This window comes from Zalophus californianus, chromosome 7, assembly GCF_009762305.2.
Source record: "Zalophus californianus isolate mZalCal1 chromosome 7, mZalCal1.pri.v2, whole genome shotgun sequence".
Lineage (NCBI taxonomy): Eukaryota > Metazoa > Chordata > Mammalia > Carnivora > Otariidae > Zalophus > Zalophus californianus.
Genome location: NC_045601.1, coordinates 32,238,787 through 32,259,797, shown reverse-complemented (window position 1 = coordinate 32,259,797; position 21,011 = coordinate 32,238,787). Strand labels below are relative to the sequence as shown.

At 38.7% G+C, this 21,011-nt stretch overlaps 1 long non-coding RNA gene across 2 annotated transcripts in view; it reads left to right on the top strand.

The window, feature by feature from the left end:
* The first annotated feature begins 16,675 nt into the window (after positions 1-16,675).
* Positions 16,676-21,011, top strand: part of LOC113927385 — a 29,951-nt gene continuing 25,615 nt past the window's right edge. The window contains exon 1 of one of the 2 annotated variants that reach the window (XR_003521608.1): positions 16,676-16,734. This is a non-coding gene — a long non-coding RNA (uncharacterized LOC113927385). The remainder of the gene's footprint in view (positions 16,735-21,011) is intronic. The other variant, XR_003521607.1, reaches the window with a different exon arrangement.

The window sequence follows — 21,011 nt, the reverse complement described above, 5'->3', positions numbered from 1 at the left end:
AGCTGGTGAGAGAGAAACATTATTGTCTTAACGAAATGACATTTCATGTCTTTCTCTCTTACGCATACATAACCACCCTGCCCAGAGACTTGGATATCTGAATACAGTGCCAATATTATCATAAAAATTACAGAGCTGGGGCGCCTGGGTGGTTCAGGTGGTTAAGCAACTGCCTTCGGCTCAGGTCATGATCCTGGAGTCCCGGGATCGAGTCCCACGTCGGGCTCCTTGCTCAGCAGGGAGTCTGCTTCTCTCTCTGACCCTCTTCCCTCTCGTGCTCTCTATCTCTCATTCTCTATCTCTCTCAAATAAATAAATAAATAAAAATCTAAAAAAAAATTACAGAGCTAAATCAGCTGATTATGAGGTCAGAGATCACCAAGGGCCTTTCCATTAGCTGAGAATAGTTCATCGTTATCATATGCTTGGCTCTAAAATTTTTGAGCAACATTATTTTGAGAAATTAACTTAATTTCACATTAAAATCTGGATCTCCCAATTCTTTTGAAAAATCACATTTGGCAGCACTCGGCCTCCCTTCCTGCATGACGAAAGCTTGCTGGGGCTGAAAAACAGCTTCTGTCTTTGGACACAACATACATATTCCAGATTACCCCACTTTCTACTGCTCCCAAATATTTCCCTGACTCAAGATTGTCAGTTGCCATTTACAACAAACTTACACTGCTGTTTTTCTCAGTAAAGAAATTTCTCTGTAACTATTCTCTTTTAGAAGTAGTACAATAAGATTAACCAAAGAAGATTATGGTTTAAAAAAACTTTCTTGGGGTACCTGGGTGGCTCAGTCAGTTAAGCATCTGCCTTCTTCTTCTTCTTCTTCTCCTCCTCCTCCTCCTCCTCTCCCTCCGCCTCCCCCTCCTTCTTCTTCTTCTTCATTTTAAGATTTTATTCATTTATTTGACAGAGAGAGACACAGCGAGAGAGGGAACACAAGCAGGGCGAGTGGGAGAGGGAAAAGCAGGCTTCCCGCTGAGCAGGGAGCCTGATGCGGGGCTCCATCCTAGGACCCTGAGCCGAAGGCAGGCACTTAACCACTGAGCCACCCAGGCCCTCCAAGCATCTGCCTTCTGCTCAGGTCTTGGTCCTGGGATCGAGCCCCACATTGGGCTCTCTGCTCACCAGGGAGCCTGCTTCTCCCTCTCCCTCTACCTGCTGCTCCCCCTGCTTGTGCTCACTCTCTCTGTCAAATAAATAAATAAAATCTTAAATTAAAAAAATAAAAATAAAAATTTAAAAAAATAATAAAAAACTTTTATGTATTTAATATGCAAGCAAAGGGTATGTAATCTGCAGTCACACATACTGACCTATGTTTTCTCTTAGTCCCTGTGGAAATGATGATTTAATGTCTTACATCCATAAAGAAAAGCAGAGCTGAAATGTGGCTTAGAGCACTGATCTCCAAAGAGACACCAGGGAGTGCTTAAGAGAAACTATTGAGGTTTAGAGAGAAAATACTAGAATTTACATATTTGGTCTCCTTTTTAATCTATATTTTATATGTTTTATATATTTTGTCAGTTTATAATATACTTATAAAGCAGTACATATACATACACATGTAACTAGATGGATATTCAAACTTATTTTAGTGATTGAGGCATGTGCTCAAACTATCTTGCAGACTTTAGTCATGGGAACCTGGAGAGATCTGGGAAATCATCACATCCAAAGTTCCTTTTACCAATAGAGAATCTGAAGCCCCTCAAGGTCAAGTGATCTGGTCAAAGGCACAGACATGTTAGCAATATACCACACTGCCTGCTTTCTTAGCAAAGGCCTACACGAGAAAATGAGACCAAAGTGGTGATAAATATTTCCCAGAAATAGCTGGGCAATTTGTAGGAAACGGTCAGACGTCTTTCTCCAGCATAGTACACATTTCAACTGGTGGTACCTAGAAGCATCTCTCTTTTTTGGTGAAAAATGGCATCTGATCAATTTCCCCACCTCCAGTAGAGGCCGCCCCTGTGGCCGTGTTCTCATTGGCCCTCATCAGCCTTCTTTTCCTGTGGAAACAAAATATAAGGGCAGGAGAAAGGACATATTTGGTAATGTTACGCTTCTCAGCTTCCTGCTCGGGGCTGTCTCAGCTGCAAAATGTCAAGGGAAAAAATATCCCTCCAACTTGGAATGAATTCCAGACAGACCCTGATGCCTGCAAATTTGTCAGAGGGAGCCAAGTCCAGAAAAGCAGAACATGAAGAAGGTTCATTATTCGACTTCAAGAGACGCTCACATAATCAGACACTCTGGTATTTATGATTTTCCCCATTTCAGATGGTCTGTAGTTCACAACATTCCCCTCCCTTTACCGCTGATTCTGAAGCTTCCTTTTAAATTAAACCTCAACAGTTATAAAAAGACTCTCACATTACTTGTAAACCACAAGCACTACTGGAAGACACTGTTCGTTCAGGGCTGTTTGGGGCTGAGGAAGGACAGCTCTTTTTGATTATTAGTCTGGGAAGGGCAGTCCAGGAAGGCAAACTCACTTCACCTTGACCGCGCCACCCTCCTCATCTAGTTACCACATGGGTGCCAAGACCTCTTGCCCCTCATCGCATTTGATACAATGATCCTTACTCAAAAGCAGTTATTTTATTCCATTGGCTTGCTTTTTCATTTTGGCTTTTATTTTTATGGGGGGGGGGCGGTTCCCAGAATAACCAGAAAGTGGATCCTGATACTCCCAGCTTGTGAATTTACCAGCAGGACTGTTTGTGAGGTTGAGTTTTGGGGGCTCTTAGTCTTTTCCTGGCATTCAGTACATTTTCTTTCTCTTTTAAAACCATCGCCACATGCTGGCAAAAAGGTAAGGAAACCGAGTTGGTCATCCAAACCTCATTACATGGCTACATACACATTTTCCCTTCGGCTTCTTGTTCTTCATTTCTAAATGCCATGGCATCTGTTAGTCCTCAGTCACCCGAAGGCCTTATTCGGGTACTCCAACAGGCACGAAGACGTCCACATAGCAGTTTTAGCAACCGGTGGAAGTGCCCACATGAGGAATAGGGTGTTCAGTCCTCACATGTGGTCTCGATGAATAAAGGTCTTCTTTTGCCTCTTCCGAAACTGTCCAGCATCTCAACACTGGTTTTGCTCCTCAACAGTCTAAGGTTTGTGCTCCTTCCATGGTGATCAACTGTTAGGTCATAAACATTAGATTGTGGCATCACTGGATGAGTCAGTTGGGAGGAAGCTGGGCTGGAAATACAGCTGAAAGCCTCTGTTGACAGACAGATGCCTTCTTAATCATGGCCTGCGTGGGGAAAGGAAAACTGTGCTGGGCCCACCCCCGGCCTTGATTCACAGACCTGGACTGCTCTGGAAGGGGCTGGGAAAGCCCATCCTCGGGGAATACCACTCTGCCCTCCCCCAGGCTTCTCACAGGAGAGCTGCACAACTCAGAGGAGGAGGAAAGGGGACAAGGAAGCTCTTTCAGGTTACTTTTTGGGTGTCAGCAAAGAAAAACAGCTTTCACTGTCTTTTCAATATCTTGTGCGGTTCCTTCTTAAATAGCTTCTATTGTTAGCATTGCCTATTTCTTGGTGCATTCATTTTTGATAGGGTTCCTGTTCCATTTTATCGGCCTTGTCTATAAAATGGGCATCCTAAGAGCTTACTTGTTAGAAAGCAGGAGGTGGGGATACACAATATGGTTATGTTTCTTTTCATCGCATTTACCTGTCTCTTTTGGAGCCCCTAGGTGGCTCAGTCGGTTGAGCATCCCACTCCTGATTTCAGCTCAGGTCATGATCTCAGGGTCCTGAGATGGAGCCCCGTGTCAGGCTATGCCCTGAGCGTGGAGCCTGCTTAGGATTCTCTGTCTCCCTCTCCCTTTGCCCCTCTCCCCTTGCCCCCACTGACGTGCACGCTCGCTCTCTCTCAAAAAAGAAAAACAAATTCCTCTTTTAAGCACTGGGACTACTAGAAATTTAGCCATATTTTAAAAACACAATTTCCCGAGTCCATATTTCATTTTAGAAGAATTGATTTAACATTTCCAAATTTGGGTTTTTAGAGAGCATGATGTCAAGAGCCACTGTGCATTAGGCTGCTAGGAGACTGGTCAGTGAGAGAAACAATGTCCTTCCCTGTGTCCCCTATCAAGAACTGCTCAGTATTCTTGCCAGCCTGTTAGGCTTTATCATCCAGTCATTTTAGACCTGCAAGAGAACATTCCATCAGGAGATCAGGTTCTATCATTTCACTGGAATGCAATGTAAGACCACAGAAACTCTAGTACAAACAAATTTACCATGGCTCAGATTAATAACAGATAGCACGTAAATGGCCAGGCCCATTGTGTTCCCTCCCTGCTAAGGATAGAATCCATGACATTAAGTTGAAAATCCAGTCAGGCAACTCAGACCAGAAGGAAGGAAGCATTTCTGGCCTTAAGGTTACAGAAGAAGTTGGTGAGGTTTGCCTCTTGGGGAGAATCTCTTAAGAGTCACCTGAATAGTTAAGATGCAGTTCTGACTGAAGATGGGGGACAGATTTATAGGATTTCCAAGCTTTTGTTCAAGACACAGGAGTGTCGAAGTTGTTGAAAAGTGACTCCATGCATTTCTCACTGCTATTAAGATTGTTATTCATGATCAGGCTACTTTTGTATGACAAAGACAAATTCTGCTGGTTGGAAGATAGGTGAGGAGTTATTTATTACATCTCTCTTGTTTTACTGAGGAGAAAACCCAGGCCCAGAGAGGTCATCGGCAGATAGCCAGCAGAAGAGCTGAGTCTATAATGCGGACCCCCTTAGCTCCCTGTGCTGTGTGCTTTACTACACCATAGTTTTTACTAATAGGATAAATCGATTTAAGATGTAGCTCCAGTTTGTAGGAATTTTGTTTATTTCATGAGCAGCACCGAGACAGAAATATGAGAATCTCTGGGAATTGGCATGGCTAAATATTACAATTTAGAAGAATAGCTTAGGCAGAGTACAAAAGAGGAAATGCTATTGAGATGAGTTCATTTCTACTCACTAAAAAAATTAAAAAATTAAACTCAAGATCCAACAACATTTTCCTTTACTTCGCCCAACATCAGAGGCTTTACACAGCAACTCCCCAAACAAATCTGTTTCATACATTTCATCTTTCCAACTAAGGAATTTGTTTTAATATCTAATCTTGAGTTTATTAACTTCTCTTAGAAAAAGTTCTATTTCATCTCCACAAATGCAAAATTGAACCTAATTTTACCTCTCTCTTCTTTTATAATTCTTTAAATGGGTAATGCTGACTAATTTTAGAAGACATCCAACAGCTTTAATTTCTAAGATGTAAATTCTCTTCCTCCCTCCCTCCCTCCCTCCCTCCCTCCCTCCCTCCCTCCCTCCCTCCCTCCCTCCCTTCCTTCCTTCCTTCCTTCCTTCCTTCCTTCCTTCCTTCCTTCCTTCCTTCCTTCCCTCCTTCCTCTTGGAGGGTAATCTATCCATTTTACATAGGAATCCAGTTAAATTGTCCCTTTGGTTTTCTACATGGAAGCTACATTTGAAGTGTGTCCTCAATCTTACTATTGATCAGAAGTCATGCCTCTCAGATTCATTTACTTATGAATGACTTTAGGAGCCAGCATTTTTAAAACACAGGAAGTCAAATAATTATATTAAATGATAAAATTATCTTCTAAAGCTGATATTAATATCATAATATCTGTCTTCTTTCCTGTTTTGGTCTTTTTAGATTCTTTCTTGGGTGTCTAACAAAATCATAATTTTAGTAAACTCCCCATGAAGTTTGAATAGGCACATTCCTAGTTGGTTTGATTTCAGGGGTTCCAAAAGCCAATTTTTATCCTAAATATTTTTTCTGTTGATCAATGGGAAACTAAAATTCCAACTAATGGATTACATTGTTCAGGTTAAGACATCATCTCTAAAACACTATATTGGTTGGCACCTGGCAGGGTCAAAGTATTAACCCATTAGTACCCATGAGCACCTTAGCTTTATATCTTGAATATTAGGATGGGACAGAGGGTTATATGTTTATAGTAAGCATACATGGTCTAGATTGATTATGCTGGGAAAAGAAGCCCAGGTTGGACAATAGCAGTGGAAGATTAAGGTACAAATAAGAGAAGGTGCCAAATAGACCATGAATAAATCACCATTTTCTCTTTCCCTGTTTTGGGAGGCTGTTACTCGTATTTCAGGCATCCTCAATACATCTATTGACTTCTTTCTCAAAGGTCTTCACTGATGTTAATCGATTTGAATCTTCAGATTGAGTCTGAAATGTGTATCATTAAATGAGAGTTTGCTAGATCCAGAGGTCCTTTTAGAATAGTATATGTGCATTAGATTAGGTAAAAATTTTGAAAAGCAAAAGAAGAAGGTTAGTGGTCAAATTTTATGATGGTTTATGTATGTCAGGGGAGGCAAGCAAGGCATAGAATGTAAAAGAAAATGGAATTTAGGTCATTTTTTAAGTTAAGAAAAAACAAGTTGGAATGAGAAGACGAAATACTAGTACAAGGTAACCATACATTTTAATTCTAGAGATAACCTGTTAGAAAAATAAGTATCAGCTCAGCCTAGTAGGGAAGAGACCATTGTGGCCTTGCTTTCATTGTTGTTCTTTTCAGATAAAGCAACAAAATGCATTTTAGTACATGAGCACTGTGTGTGTATATGTGTGTGTGTGTGTGTGTGTGTGTGTATGTGTGTTGAAATTGATTTTGGAAGACACAGATAAACTTTGAGCTATGCATTTTATTCCTAATTTTTACTTGATGAAAAATGATCATTGGCAGCTATAAATGGTTGTTTATGCCCAGCAGATTAGAGACAATCTAGTGATATGCAACCACTATTTTCTAGAAGATTATATTTTGGATTTGATTTGGGATATTGGTTAAACTCTGGCAATTTCACTGTGTCCAGAACTGAGTGGTGTAATTCAAAATAAAGCTATCACTCCTCTCTTTTACCAATAGAGAAAGCTGGATACCATCTATTTAGGTTATCAGGAAAATAGTAGCAAGAGTTGTAACAGTTAAATTTTACTTCTAAATTATAGAGTTTCTACAATAACAGTTTTAATGATTATTTTGACATAAAAAAATTTGAACACATGCCAAACACATCCACCGAAGAAACGTACATATATTGGTTATGAATTAGTATTTCATTCATTCATTCATTCATTCAACAAATGCTATTTGGAACTACTCTGTACCTACTAAATTGTATTAGTCAGGGTTCTTCAGAGAAATGGAATTACCTAGATGTGTACATATCTTGTCAGTTACATTTATAAAGAGACATTTATTTTCAGGAATTGGCTCCAGTGATGTGGAAGCTTGGCAAGTCCAAGATCTGCAGGATAGGCTTACAGACTGGAGACCCGGGGAAGAGTTACAGTATGCGTCTGTTAGTCTTGCTGGCAGAATTGCTTCTTGGCTCAGGCAGGTCAGTCTTTTTTTCTATTAAGGCTTTCAGTTGATTGGATGAGACCCGCATACATTATGGAGGTAATCTGCTTTCCCAAAATCTTTTGTTTTAAATGTTAATCTTACTTTTAAAATAGTTCCATAGAAACATCTACAGGAACATTTGACCAAATATTTGGGTACCATGGCCTAGCCAAGTTGATGCATAAAATTAACCCTGACATGAGGGCTAGGCACAGGTCTAAACATTATGGAAATAGGCATCATCTGATGGGGCTTACATTCTAGTGGCCTTTAGAAGTTTGAGACATGTTGCCATAGACTTTACAAAAAATACCCAAAGTTAAGTTCAATTGGTAACATTCTTACCCTTACCTTTTGGTGATGATGATGGTGGTGGTGGTGATGATTATTTAGCCTCTTCCTGGGATTACATGGATCAAGAAACTTTATGCACTAGTAATTGTAAAGAGTTTGTTTGTTGCCACTGTTGGCAAATGCTACGATCATAAGGATCTCTCTGAAGAATAAAGCATCTTTTTCTTTATCCTACTAAGATTAGAGCAGTAGGTACTATGATCATATAGCACTTTTCCTAACGCTTTTAGAAAATTACACAGGACATCTCACTGAGCAGAATCAGACTGTGAGGGCCATGTTAAAAGAGCAGACCGATTGCGATATCAGGGACATACAAGGAGTTTTATGGATTCCCATTTGTTTACCTGCAAGGAAAATGTCTGAAAGTCTGAAGTATGCATTATGCATAATTTGGCTGGTTTCCATAGTATGGTGGTGATCACACCTGCCTTACACATAATTTGGCTGCACTTAGAGGAAAATCTTGGATTGCCCTGCACCTTCTAACTTTTATCAAACAAAGAACCTATTGTCACCTTTCTGTACCCATTGGTGAAACACAGAATTTTTCCATCTATTTTTTACTTTATTATTATTTTATTTTACTTTTTATTATTATTATTATTATTATTTTTTTTTTTTTGTTACAGTTTGTTTTTTCACTTCATTACACCTGTTTTCAAGTGCTAAGTGAAATCACTCCTTATCCTTGGGAGAAAATGACACAAGTAACAACAGTCATGGAATCTTCCTCTGGATGTGGGAACAGAAATAGTTCTCAAAATAAATCGTGGCCACACACAGGTAGTTTCTTCATGAGGTGACTTGGTGACTTCACAAGATAGGCCCCACCCCACCCATCTGGGATGAGCATGACTTGGGCTGCCATCCTCGTTGGGGGCCTATAATTATAGCACAAAGATGAAGGTACATCTATGAAAGCAAACTTTGTCCAGATCTCCCTCAGAGATACATTCTGCTTTTCCAAATTACCTCACTTGGGGGCGTATAGTAGAAAAAGTCACTGAATGTCTGGAAAGATACATAGAAGACCTGGTAACCTTGTTTCCTCTGCGATGGGAGCTGGGAACTCTGGGTAAGGGCAGGGCAGGGGCTTACTTCTCAATGGACTCCTTTGTACTACTGGAAATTTACTATTTGCATATATTAGCTCCTTAAAATTAGCTACCTACCTAGCTGGTTAATTAGCTAACTAAATTAATAAAATATAAAGAATCCAAAAAACTAGAAATACCGGCTCTTCTGTTACTATTTAGCTACCTCCTCAATTTAACTCTTAAATCAGTTATTTCCTTTCTTTCCCTTCCTTCCTTCCTTCCTCCCTCCCTCCCTCCCTCCCTCCCTCCCTCCCTCCCTTCCTTCCTTCCTTCCTTGAACATATGAGGCACATTCCTGCCTCAGGGTCTTTGCAAAACAAGTTTCCAGTACCTGGAAAATTCTCCTCTCCATTATCTCCCTGGCTTGTTCCTTGCTACTTTTTTTTTTTAAAGGTTTTATTTATTTGAGAAAGGGAGAGAGTGCGCATGAATGGAGGGGAGGGACAGAGGGAGAAGCAGACTCCCCACTTTTCAGGGAGCCTGATGTGGGACTTGACCCCAAGACCCTGGGATCAGGACCTGAGCCCAAGGCAGATGCTTAACCAACTGAGCCACCCCGGCACCCTTGTTCCTTGCTACTTTTAAGTCTTGACTGAGATATCACTTTTTCAGTAGGGCCTACCTTGACTACCCAGTTTAAAATTGCAAGCTTAAAATAGGTGATGGGGATTAAGGAGTGCGCTTGTCGTGATGGGCAGTGGGTGTTGTTGTATGGAAGTGCTGAATCACTATATTGTACTCCCGAAACTAATGTTATACTGTATGTTAACTAACTGAAATTTAAATAAAAACTTGAAAAAGATTTAAATTAAACAATAAAATTGTAAGCTTACATCTTAGAATTCCTCATCCACTGTATTTTTTGTAGTAACTATGTTCTTTTAAAGTACCATGTAATGTATTTATTCAACATCTTTATTGTCTGTATCTCAACACTAAAACTAAGTTCCCTGAGGGCTAGGATTTTGTCTGCTTAGTTTGCTGCTGTTTCTGCAGCATCTAAATACTGCCTGGCAGTCATAGGTTGTCATGAAAAAATTGCTAAACAAATGAGAGAGAAAATGAATGAGTTTTGTTTTCAAATTTGTTATGTTTGACTGAATACCATTAAGTGATTTGAGACTGACACATGTAGTTTTAAATTCTATTAATGATTACTGTTTTCCAAAAACATTCCTGAATGTATATTTTGAACATAAATTCAAGAATAACCTTCTCTCGAAACGCCTGGGTGGCTCAGTCGGTTAAGTGTCTGCCTTCGGCTCAGGTCATGATCCCAGGGTCCTGGGATAGAGTCCCCGTTCGGGGGTCCTTGTTCAGTGGGGAGCCTGCTTCTCCCTCTGCCTCTGCCTGCCAACCCCCTCTCCGTGCTCTCTCTCTCTCTGATAAATAAATAAAATCTTAAAAAAAAAAAGAATAACCTTCTCTTGTTTTTTCAAGGTGAAGTGTACTTTTTCTTCTGTTACTTCACAAATCTGCCTAGCCAATATCCTCCTATTTGTTAACAGTACTTTACAATCTAAATTACTGTTACTTGTTTATAGATTTTTAACTTCTGTTACCCTGTCTGTAAAATGAGACTATAGCAGTACTCATTTTGTAGGATTATCCTGAGGATTTAATGAGATTTTATATACATATATATATATAGACATAGATAGATAGAGACAGGGAGTCTGGAATGGTGCCTGGGCCGTTTTAATGAAATGCATAATGAAAGATAGTTGCTATAATCAGCATCAGAATCATCATTCTCATTCTCATTATTCTTGTCCAAAAAAACTGACAGGTTTATGTGATGGATTGTCCATTGGACTTAATTCTTTATTCCATCCTGTGTCTATGCCTTTGCCATGGTCTCTTCAAGGGCAGAGTATGGTTCTTCATTGCTGGAATTTGAACTCGGTCATCTGACTTGTTTTGGTCAATAGCATAGGAGTAAAAGTGACAATTTGCCAGTTCTAAGTCTAGGCATTAAAAGTCCTGTATTTCCACTTGCACCGTTGCTCTTCTCCCATGGCTGTGATAAAAGCTTCCTCCCAGGTTGCTCCTGCCCCCTGCAGCCTGGGTCCCAGAACAAGTACACATAGGCCAGAGCTGCCTTGGGGTCAAGCCACAGAAACGCAGTGAATAACAAAGCCATCCTCTGAAACCCATTCTGCTCACATAGGTGTAAATAATAATAAATGATGGCAGTTTGAAAACTCTGTGTTTGGGGGTAGTTTGCAGCGTAACAGGTGAACCAATATGCTTCATTTCAGATACACCTCCACAGAAGACTGACCAGTGACAGAGTCGCGTGATGACACTTACTCTCTGGCTGAATTATAGTATGGGTTTTGCCCCCATGCTGGCCACTCTGTGAACATGGCCCAGAGTAATGCTTCAGGAAGTGAGTGGCCGTGGGGAGAAGTGAGGCTTGGTGCCAGTTTCTGCCTTCTGTGTTTGTGCCGCCTTCTCCAGCCTACCAGCTGGTGCAGCTGCACCCTTTGGACAAATGATACAATATCCTGGGCATCAGCCTAAATGGTATCACACATGTGAAGAGCCCCCAGCTGCTCTTTGTTTTGCTCCCTGCTGTTCTTGGCTCCACTGCAATGCCTACAGGTGGCATAGATTTCTACACATGGAGTGTGTCTTTCCAAGAGTCTCAAACTTGATCAAGGCTGCCACTAACGATGACGACTGTGCATTTGGAAAATAGGCCAGGTTCTTTTTTGGATCGTTTGATTTTTTTTTTCTCAAAGTAATTGTGCAAATAACTGAATCATATAAAATTATGATATAACATCATATAGTTTGTCCTTCCGGGAAAAAAACTAAAACCTCACCCATATTTTTAATATATTTTTACATTTTTTTTAAAGGCAAGAACATTTATTCCCTTTTTTTTGCTTTATATACTGACATTCATACCAGCACATATGTGGATAAATCCTATGTGTTAATCATTCAATAAATCAAATGTATAATTAGATTCTATTTCTAGGTAAAAAAGTGATTTATTCTGCGTGTGTGTCCTGAGATCACTGAAAATCATTATTAATTATGACATGCTTCTGGTGAATGTGATCCATCTCAAAAATTTCTGAGCTTGGTTTGAAACCTAAAAATGAGAAAGTAAGGATAAATGTGAGTCCAACAGAATAGTGTCCTATTTCTAGTCCATCCAAAACAATCAAAGTGTTTTTTTACTGATACTATGGAGATGAGAGAAGGAATAAAAAGAAAGAAAAAGAAATCACATATCTGGTCCAGCAGGGTTCATAATTTGATGGGATGGAATACAGCTACCCTACAGAGCATTATCAATGAAAATGTAGACAAATAAGTATATAGAGCAGTTGTTTTCAACGCTGCTTGCAAAATAAACACTTGGGGAGTTTTTAAAACTATCAATGCCTTGCCTCACTCAAAGCCTTTTTTTAAAGATCTTATTTATTCATTTGAGAGAAAGAGGAGAGAGCACATGGGCAGGGGGAGGGGCAGAGGGACAAGCAGACTCCCTGCTGAGTGGAGAGCCTGGACACAGGGCTCAGCTCCATCCCAGGACCCTGAGATCATGACCTGAGGCAAAGGCAGACAGTTAAGAAACTGAGCCACCGAGGCACCCCTCAAAGCTTTCTCATTTAGTTGGTCCTGGGTGGGATCAAAGAATTAGTACTTTATGGAAGCTCCCCACGTGATTCTAGGGTGTGGGGTTAGCCTGGATAGTACATGGCATTTTGAATTGGTCTTAAGTCCAAGAGGATGCTAAAATGGATACACCACCTATTTTCAGACTTCTTTAGAGGATTTGAGCTTACAAGCAGGGTTTGAAAGGGAAGAAGCATGGATTGACATAAAAAGGCATTTTGGGGGGTAATCGGAGCAGGAGACGAACCATGAGAGACTATGGACTCTGAGAAACAAACTGAGGGTTTTAGAGGGGAGGGGGGTGGGGGATGGGTTAGCCTGGTGATGGGTATTAAAGAGGGCATGTATTGAATGGAGCACTGGGTATTATACATAAACAATGAATCATGGAACACTACATCAAGCACTAATAATGCAATGTATGGTGATTAACAACATAAAAAAAGATAAGAAAAAATGGTGTTTTCCTTTCAAAATCAATTCCACAATTTGGATTTTCTCAAGTTTTACCATTTCAATCAGCAAAACTTAAATTCATTAATTTGTGAGCCGATACTTTTTGCCTACTAATTTCTTTTATCAGTATTTTTACTAGATGTCAGTCTAGATTGCATGTTCATATCTGTCTTCTTTGTAAAACTATGACTTCACTCTGTGATGTGCTGGAACAGTGTATGGTGGCTTGCAAAAGTTGACTGTGCATGTTTCCTTCCAAGTCTTATGTTCAGGAACATCGGGTTGGTAGATTGAAATCAGCCACGATAAAAAGTCATCATGGACATTGGCGAATGCTAAAAAATCAGATGCTCTCAGATCACAGAGATGACTATTAAACATTTAGTAGCACACAATGATTTCAGCAGAAGAGAATTATGGCACACAAATTGATTTTTTAATTCTTCATCTCCGATATCTTTAAATTAGAAGTCTCAATTTTTAAGTATCTATTGATCTGGGGAAAAGTAAACCAATCCAAGGATGCTTCTTGTGTATTTTTATTTCCTACTGAATCGCCCTCCACATTTTACCCCTTCCACCCACAACAGAAATTTCCACATATTCTATGCTGAGAATGGATTTACTGGTGTTAGCTTAAGAATCGTTCTATGGGTTCTATGAGAACCTATGCCACAGTGTTCAATTTTTCATTTCAGCTACACAGCAGCCCTTTTTTGTTTGATGAGTGAAGATAACCAAGAAACTAAATTAGCAGTCTTATGATTGACCCTATTTTTTGTTATTCAAGGAAACCCAAAATGAAGCAAAATAACCAAATTTTGCCAAGGAAAACATTTCCAACCATTTCAATTACTGTTTTAATTGGCTAGGTCTGGCTGCCAGATTATCCTCTAATCTCTACAAGAATGTTATTTGGGAAAAGTTGAAATATGCCCTGCGTGGAAGCCACATTCTTCTCTTCAGCACATTCTAGTTGGAATAACTCTCTCAGCATACTGGAATCATATTAGAGTAAAATTGGCAGTTCCTGGAAGAACATAATCCATAGATCATATAAAAGCCTAATTCACTATCAGCACATTATTGAAAAGTCTGAAAAATGTTGCATGCCCGAGTCCAAGATAAAGAAAAGTGAGGATATTGAGATGTTTGTATAGCAAATACCTCTGGACCATGTGCACATGTATGTGTGTGCATGTGTATGTGAGTGTGTGCAGGACTGTGTTTGTGTCTGTGTGCATATTAAGGAATATAATAATAGAAGGAGGAAAATGGTTGCAATTATTTGAATGGTTTCATGAAAGCATCTCGGGATGTGTGATGTGTTTTATGAAGACTTTATGGAGAAATTGTCCCAGATGCTTATCAGACTTGGTTTAGAGACAGGAAAAGGCTTTTCTTGTTTGTTTTAACTGAGTCTTGAAAAGATTGATTTTAAGACTAGATTATGACATTTTCAGACTGCCATTTCAGTGTGTTCTCATTCAAGTAGGATAAAGAGTTACTGTGCACATTATTCTTTAAAAGTTATTTGTCATCAGATTCCAGACTCCAGAAAATACACACAAAAAATATGTGTGGCTATGATGACCAGTTGGGTTTTTACCCTAGACTAGTCTCTTCAATAAATTCAGGTTGTGGGGCCCTGTATTGAAATTATAAAACTTAAACTAACACGAAGTTCACCAGCATCTGTTTCATATGTTGGGGCAAGGCCACTGTGAAGGAGCATGCATAATTGTGCAGTTGTAGCCAGAAGTTTTGTTGTGGCTTCTTAGAGTAAATTCATCTCTGAGAATCTGCTTTGTGGTGTCATTAAGGGGTATAGAAAAGTTTCTTTGTACTTCACAGGATTAGATGACTGGAACTGGGGTCCCATGCATTGATATCTCCAATCAGCTTTTTTACAGGAGTCTGCCGCAGAGAAAGAAGTAGCTTGCAAAGTTCAGTCCCCATCATTTAATCCCACAGGAGCACTAATTCACTCAAAATTCATAAATGTAATGAATCTTTAGATCTGAAGTGATCAAGAGACAAGAAGGTACAGGGGGAGAGAGAGAGCACAAATTACGTTCAGGCCAAAAGAATTTCAGGAGTCCCGAAGCCCGTATGTCTACAGGGACCATCACCCATTTCTTTTTTTTTTTTCATTGTCAGTGACACTTTTAATATAGCTAATTTATAATTGAATCTCAAATTTCTCAACAATAGAAACCATCACCCATTTCTTATGTTCCTGGTCGATGACCCATTTATATTGTACAAGTAACAGATCTTCTCAACTTCTCACTGGCATTTGTGATGCCCCAGACTTAAGAGAAACTGGCTGAGAAGCCAGATGTGGTACTCTTCACCTCAAGCGGAATCACTATTCTGATTTCCCTCAATCTTTGTTGTTTCTAACAAACTTGTATCTATATTACACCATTATCAGACCGAGTGGGATTCTAATATATCTCCTGTGTCTCCTGACTTCTCCATCCCACAAGCAGATTGTTCAGGGGAGATTGAACAGAATGTGGCACTTTCACCACAGTGCCTCTGGCAACCAAGTGAGAGAGACTGCTTCTGGTGGGTCATTAACAACTGTGGAGATTCTGAATCTTTGGAGTGCTCGACAAAGGGAAGTTTGTGGGTGATGTGAAAATCCACATATGCCCATGAGAGTATATTGAGCACAAACATGTTGTTGCTTGGTGTGTCATCGAAAAGAGAAGTTTAGGAGCCACTGTTTTGGAGTAAGAAACAGCACAGAAGAATTCATTTCAGCCTGAAATGGCTTATTTAGCCACTGGCCATCAGACATGTAGACAGCATCAGGTCTTACTTTGACCTAGATGTGTAATGGGATGCACCAAGTTCCTTCAGTGAAGTGAAACTTGAATGCATCTTTAGGTAGAACTCTTAAGTGTCAAAAAGGATTTTCCCATAGTTAGTATAAATTTCTTGACCAGATAAAGAATGTATTCTTTCTGAGCCAAGAGGAAACCTCTGTTTGTTAGATACCCCCATACCATTTGATTGTTGAGGAAGGAGGAATGAGAGCAGCATTCAGATAGGATGGGAAGACTTTGGAGGTGAGCACCATGTGCTTATTGTTGGAGTGGACCTTTTCTTACCCTCCATGTATGTGCTAAATGAAGTAGGATGTGGTTAGTCATGTGGTTTGTAGCTAAATTAGATTGTCCATGGGGATCAGCTTCTTTGGCCTATAACAGAGACCTTGAACACTATTTTATAAATACTGAAAGAGAAGTCTTTCCCTGGATAAACATCACGGAGGAAGGGTTTGGGGATGCTAATTAACATCTTACATTTATAGAGATCTTATAGATTTCATACTTTGAAAAAAAAAAACCTGTTTTCTAACCTGAAATGATAGCCAATGCAGGAAAACTAACAAAAGATTCACATGCAGTGAGAGTAGTGTTCTTACAGCAGGAAATAATTATGGTCAGCAATGTGGGAGAAGAGTCATCCCAAAGTTAGCTGACTACAGTGGATTAAGTTCACATCTGGCTGATACAGACTATCCAAAACTGATGCTGGGAATGCAGGAAAACATTTGACAGTGCTGTGATTCTGTCCTATCTTTGTGAGCACCATCTGACAGTGCTTCATCAGTGAATTCATTATGACATCATTTTATGGACAATTCATGGACCAAGAAGATCTGAGAATCCCTGGCGTGAGGGGAAATGCCACAGACATCCATGGTCTTGGATGCTCAGTGAGTAAACAATGGTTTTTAAGCAGTTTCTAAGGCCTGAGAAATAGTTGGTCATCACCCAGGCCTACACCCTTCAGCATGAGTTTTCTTGGGGAGGAGTTGGAAACATCTGCCCCATACTGGCCCCACATGTTTCTAACACATTAGAGTGAATACAGCTAATATGGAGGAGCTTCTCTTGAACTGAACTCTTTAATGGAAAATGTTTGCATGAGGAGTCTGAATGCTAAGACACCAATGCCTTGTTTCACTGGTGCCAATTAATTCCCTGTCATAGTATTGACATGCATAGGCATGAATGCAATCTTGCTCTGGAAAAAAAGAAATTCAGGAAATTCTTAAATCTGCATGCATAAGCCTTCATGATTGTAATATTTTGAGCATTATATGGAAAGATACACTTTCAGCTCAGTAGATATAGGTACAGATATAGACAGATATACATATACATACACATACATGTTCATACTCAGGTATATATATACATAAAATCATCCTTCATGGACATTTGATCTACTTTTCCTATAGCTCTTTTAGCTCTTATCGCTCTCAAGATCCTACATGGCATCGAAACTAGGCTTATTTCCTTCTATCACGCCTTTATTCTGCATTTGCACTACTACCTCAGCCCAGTATCACTACTCTCTGTAATTCTCCTTTCAGACGACTGAAAAGATATGATTAAGTTTCTCTGAAAGATTTAACTAGACAATGACTTTGTCCTCTGCTAGCTTTCAGGACTATGTTTTTCTGTCTCTCATTTTACATTCCATTCCTCCTTGTGTCATCATCTTTTGGATACATGCTCGAAGATATTGGGTGTGCACTTCAATAAATGTTAAATTTTGGAAATGACCTGTTAGCTTTTATTTTAAGCGATTTTGTTTGTGAAAGAGCTGATCTGCATTTTTTACTGAGTTAACTCGACTTCCCTTTTTGTGACTGAACCCAACCAATCAAAACATTATGTGCATATTTGTAGTCATGTAACAAAAGGGCCATATACAAAAATGGTTGCATTTGCAAACTGGTCCCCAGTGCCATAAATCATATTTTTGACAATAATATCCCTCAACCTCCAAGTTAAAAAGATTTGTATCTCCTGTAGAGAGGGCTTACAAGGAAAATGCTTTTGGCCTGTTGGAATTATTCTAACTAAATTCATCTTACTTTTCAAGCTCATGATGTAAAGTTAGATATTTGCTGAACATAAAAAAAATGAATGGTATTCTCTGGACTTATAGACATACCCTTAATTCTAAATGGACCACGTAAAGATCAAACATGTTGAACTTAGCAAACATAAGTGGAACGTGGCTTCTTTTGGCAGCTACTAATTTGTAATGTCTGCTTGTTCATAAGATGTATATTACTCCCTTATGATCCTGTGCCACATGAATAATGTGAACATTACTGACTTCTAATAAAAAGTACCATCACATTCCTTCAAGTATTATCTCACTGTGTATGTGAGATAATATGAAAATATGAAATAAATGAAAATATGCATAAACCTTCAGTGATAGTAAGAAAATAATGCCTTTTTTTTTACTTTTTTTTAAAAAGATTTTATTTATTCATTTGAGAGAGAGAGCAAGAGAGCACAAGCAGGGGGAGCAGCAGAGGGAGAGGGAGAAGCAGGTTCTCCGCTGTGCGGGGACCCTGACGCGGGGCTTGATACCAGGACCCTGGGATCATGACATGAGCCGAAGGCAGACGCCTAACCATCTGAGCCACCCAGGTGCCCCAGTAATGCCTATTTTAAAGAGGGGAACCAAGAAATGAAAGTTTTAGTAAGGCACTCATTCTCATACTGAACCTGCAATTTCCATTACAAATTATTGTCTGATTTAGTGTCTACTTTCAGAAAAAAAAAAGACACATTGTACCAAATTAAAGTTGCTTTAAATGATAGCTATAGACTTTAGTGTTTCATGTAACAAGAATTCAGTGCAATATTTAATTTTAAATGAAAATGAGACTAAAATCAGTTAATACTTACACTGCCAGTCAAAGCTATTCTATGCTATTATAAAACACTAGACTTATTTTAATATGTATTTATCCCAAAGAGTAAACATATGTCAGTGACTGACAATGTAGCATCTTATAAAAAACATGGGCTTTTGCATCAGACAGACGCAGATTCATATTATATTTTTGCCACTTAATAGCTGTGTACCATTGGTACACACTTAAACCAAACCCAGGATTCTTCCTCTGTGAAAAGGGAATAATTATACTTTTTTAAAAAGCCCTGGTAACGTGTTCATTGAAGCACTATTTATAAAAGCAAAACCGGGAAACGACCTCAATGTTCAATTCCAGTTGTATTCATCAGATGTTGACACATTAATGCATGCAAGAAAGCATCTCCAAACTCTGTTATCTGCAATAGCAAGCATTTATTCTAATGCTTATGTGTCTGCAGATCAACTACAATTGGCTGATTTAGATTGGCTTGACTGGGCTGCTCTGTGGTGACAGTACTTGGCTCTAAGGTCCAGTTTGGGCTCAGATTTGTTCCAGATGTGCGTATTTTTTGGGGGTCCCAAACTCTCTACAGTGAGTCATCAAAGCATCAGAGCCAAACCAGTTTGGGCAAGCACAATTATCATTTCTGCATAAAATTCATTAACTTCCATTGGCCAAAATAAGTTCCATGGCCAAGCCTGAAATCAACAGTGTTAGAAAATCATATGCTGTAGGAGGGAGGGAAGCAAATATTTGCTATTTAATAATCCACAGTAGCTAAGTATTGTTTTAATGATTAAGCAAGATTCATATTATAAAGGCTATCTATTGTTAAAAAAATAATAACATAATAGAAAAAAATGATTGACATAGTAATATGCCTATGATCTATTTTCAAAGGAAAAGTACACTATAAAAAGACATCTGTGTAGAAAATTATAGGAAGGTTTTTGAGCAAAATGTTAACTGACAGTGGTTATCTTTGAGGAATGAGATACTGGATGATTTTGATTTCTTCCCCTTTACATGTTTTTCAGGGTTTTCCAAGTCAGCTAGATTGATTACATATTTTTTTGTCATTTTAAAGTTAATTAATAAAACTTGTTTTTCAAACTTTGGAAAAATGTAACTTCTTATTTGGGGCAACAACATCACCACATTACTATGGCTCAGGCAAGAAAAGAAATATGAAAGAATGTTGTAAATTACAAAGCAGAACAAAATGTAAGATTATTTTTATAATTTGGATTATGTCTCAAATTCCAGTATTCTGTATTCAAGTAGTTTTTCCTTGGAATACAAAAAAAAAATGTTTTCATTTCATCCTTATTTCCAAAAGATAGTTTTACTGAGTATAAAATTCTAAGCTGATGCTTCTTCATTTCTTTTTGAATTTACTTTCAGAGCTCTGAAGATATTCTAACTTCCAGTGTTATTATTGGGAGGTCTGCTTTGGTTTAATTTTTATTTGTTTGAAGTTATTTTATCTTGTTTCTCTTTTAAGATCTTTTTATCTTTGATATTATAACAGTATACCTGGATGTGCTTTTTATATTTGGACTTCCTGAAGCTAAAAGTTGATATCCTTCAGTAATACTAGAAAATTCTAAATCATTAACACTTTGAATGTTTCCTTGTTTACAATCTTTCTCCCTCACTCTCTCTGTCTCTCTGTCTCTCTTTATCCATCTAATACTTCAGTTACCTTCTTCATCTTCTGGTTTGCTTAACTATATTTCATATTTTTAATTTCTTTGTCTCTGTACTATATTCTGTTTAAAGCCTTTATTTTCAGATTCATTATTTGAAACACGTGACTGATATTCACTTCATAGTCTATATGTGTCTTTTCAAAACCTACAATATTTTGAGTCTGATTATTTTGGTGATTCTCATTCACAGTTTCTTGTATGCCTTCAATATACTTCTGAGAATGTTCTTTCTCAGTTCATTTACCGGGATGTCACCATTTGGAGGCTTTTGGTTTTGGATTTTTTTTTTTGCTCTTATATCTCCCCTTGCATAGACTCCAGGCTTTGTCTCTACTTTGCCCATGCAGCTGTGGGCCACCAGGTATGGCAGATGCCCTCAGGACAAACAGTGATTTTGGAACTTGCCTGCTTCTTTGTATTTATACCTTCTTACTATTTGCCTATTAAGATTTCCTTGTCTTTTTCATCATTTCAGACAAGTAAAACAAAAATATATCATTTTATAAAAAGTTATTCAGTATTTGTAGGTATTATTTTCTGGAAGAGTTTTTCTGGACAACTATCCTACCATATTTTCAAAAATAAAAGTGC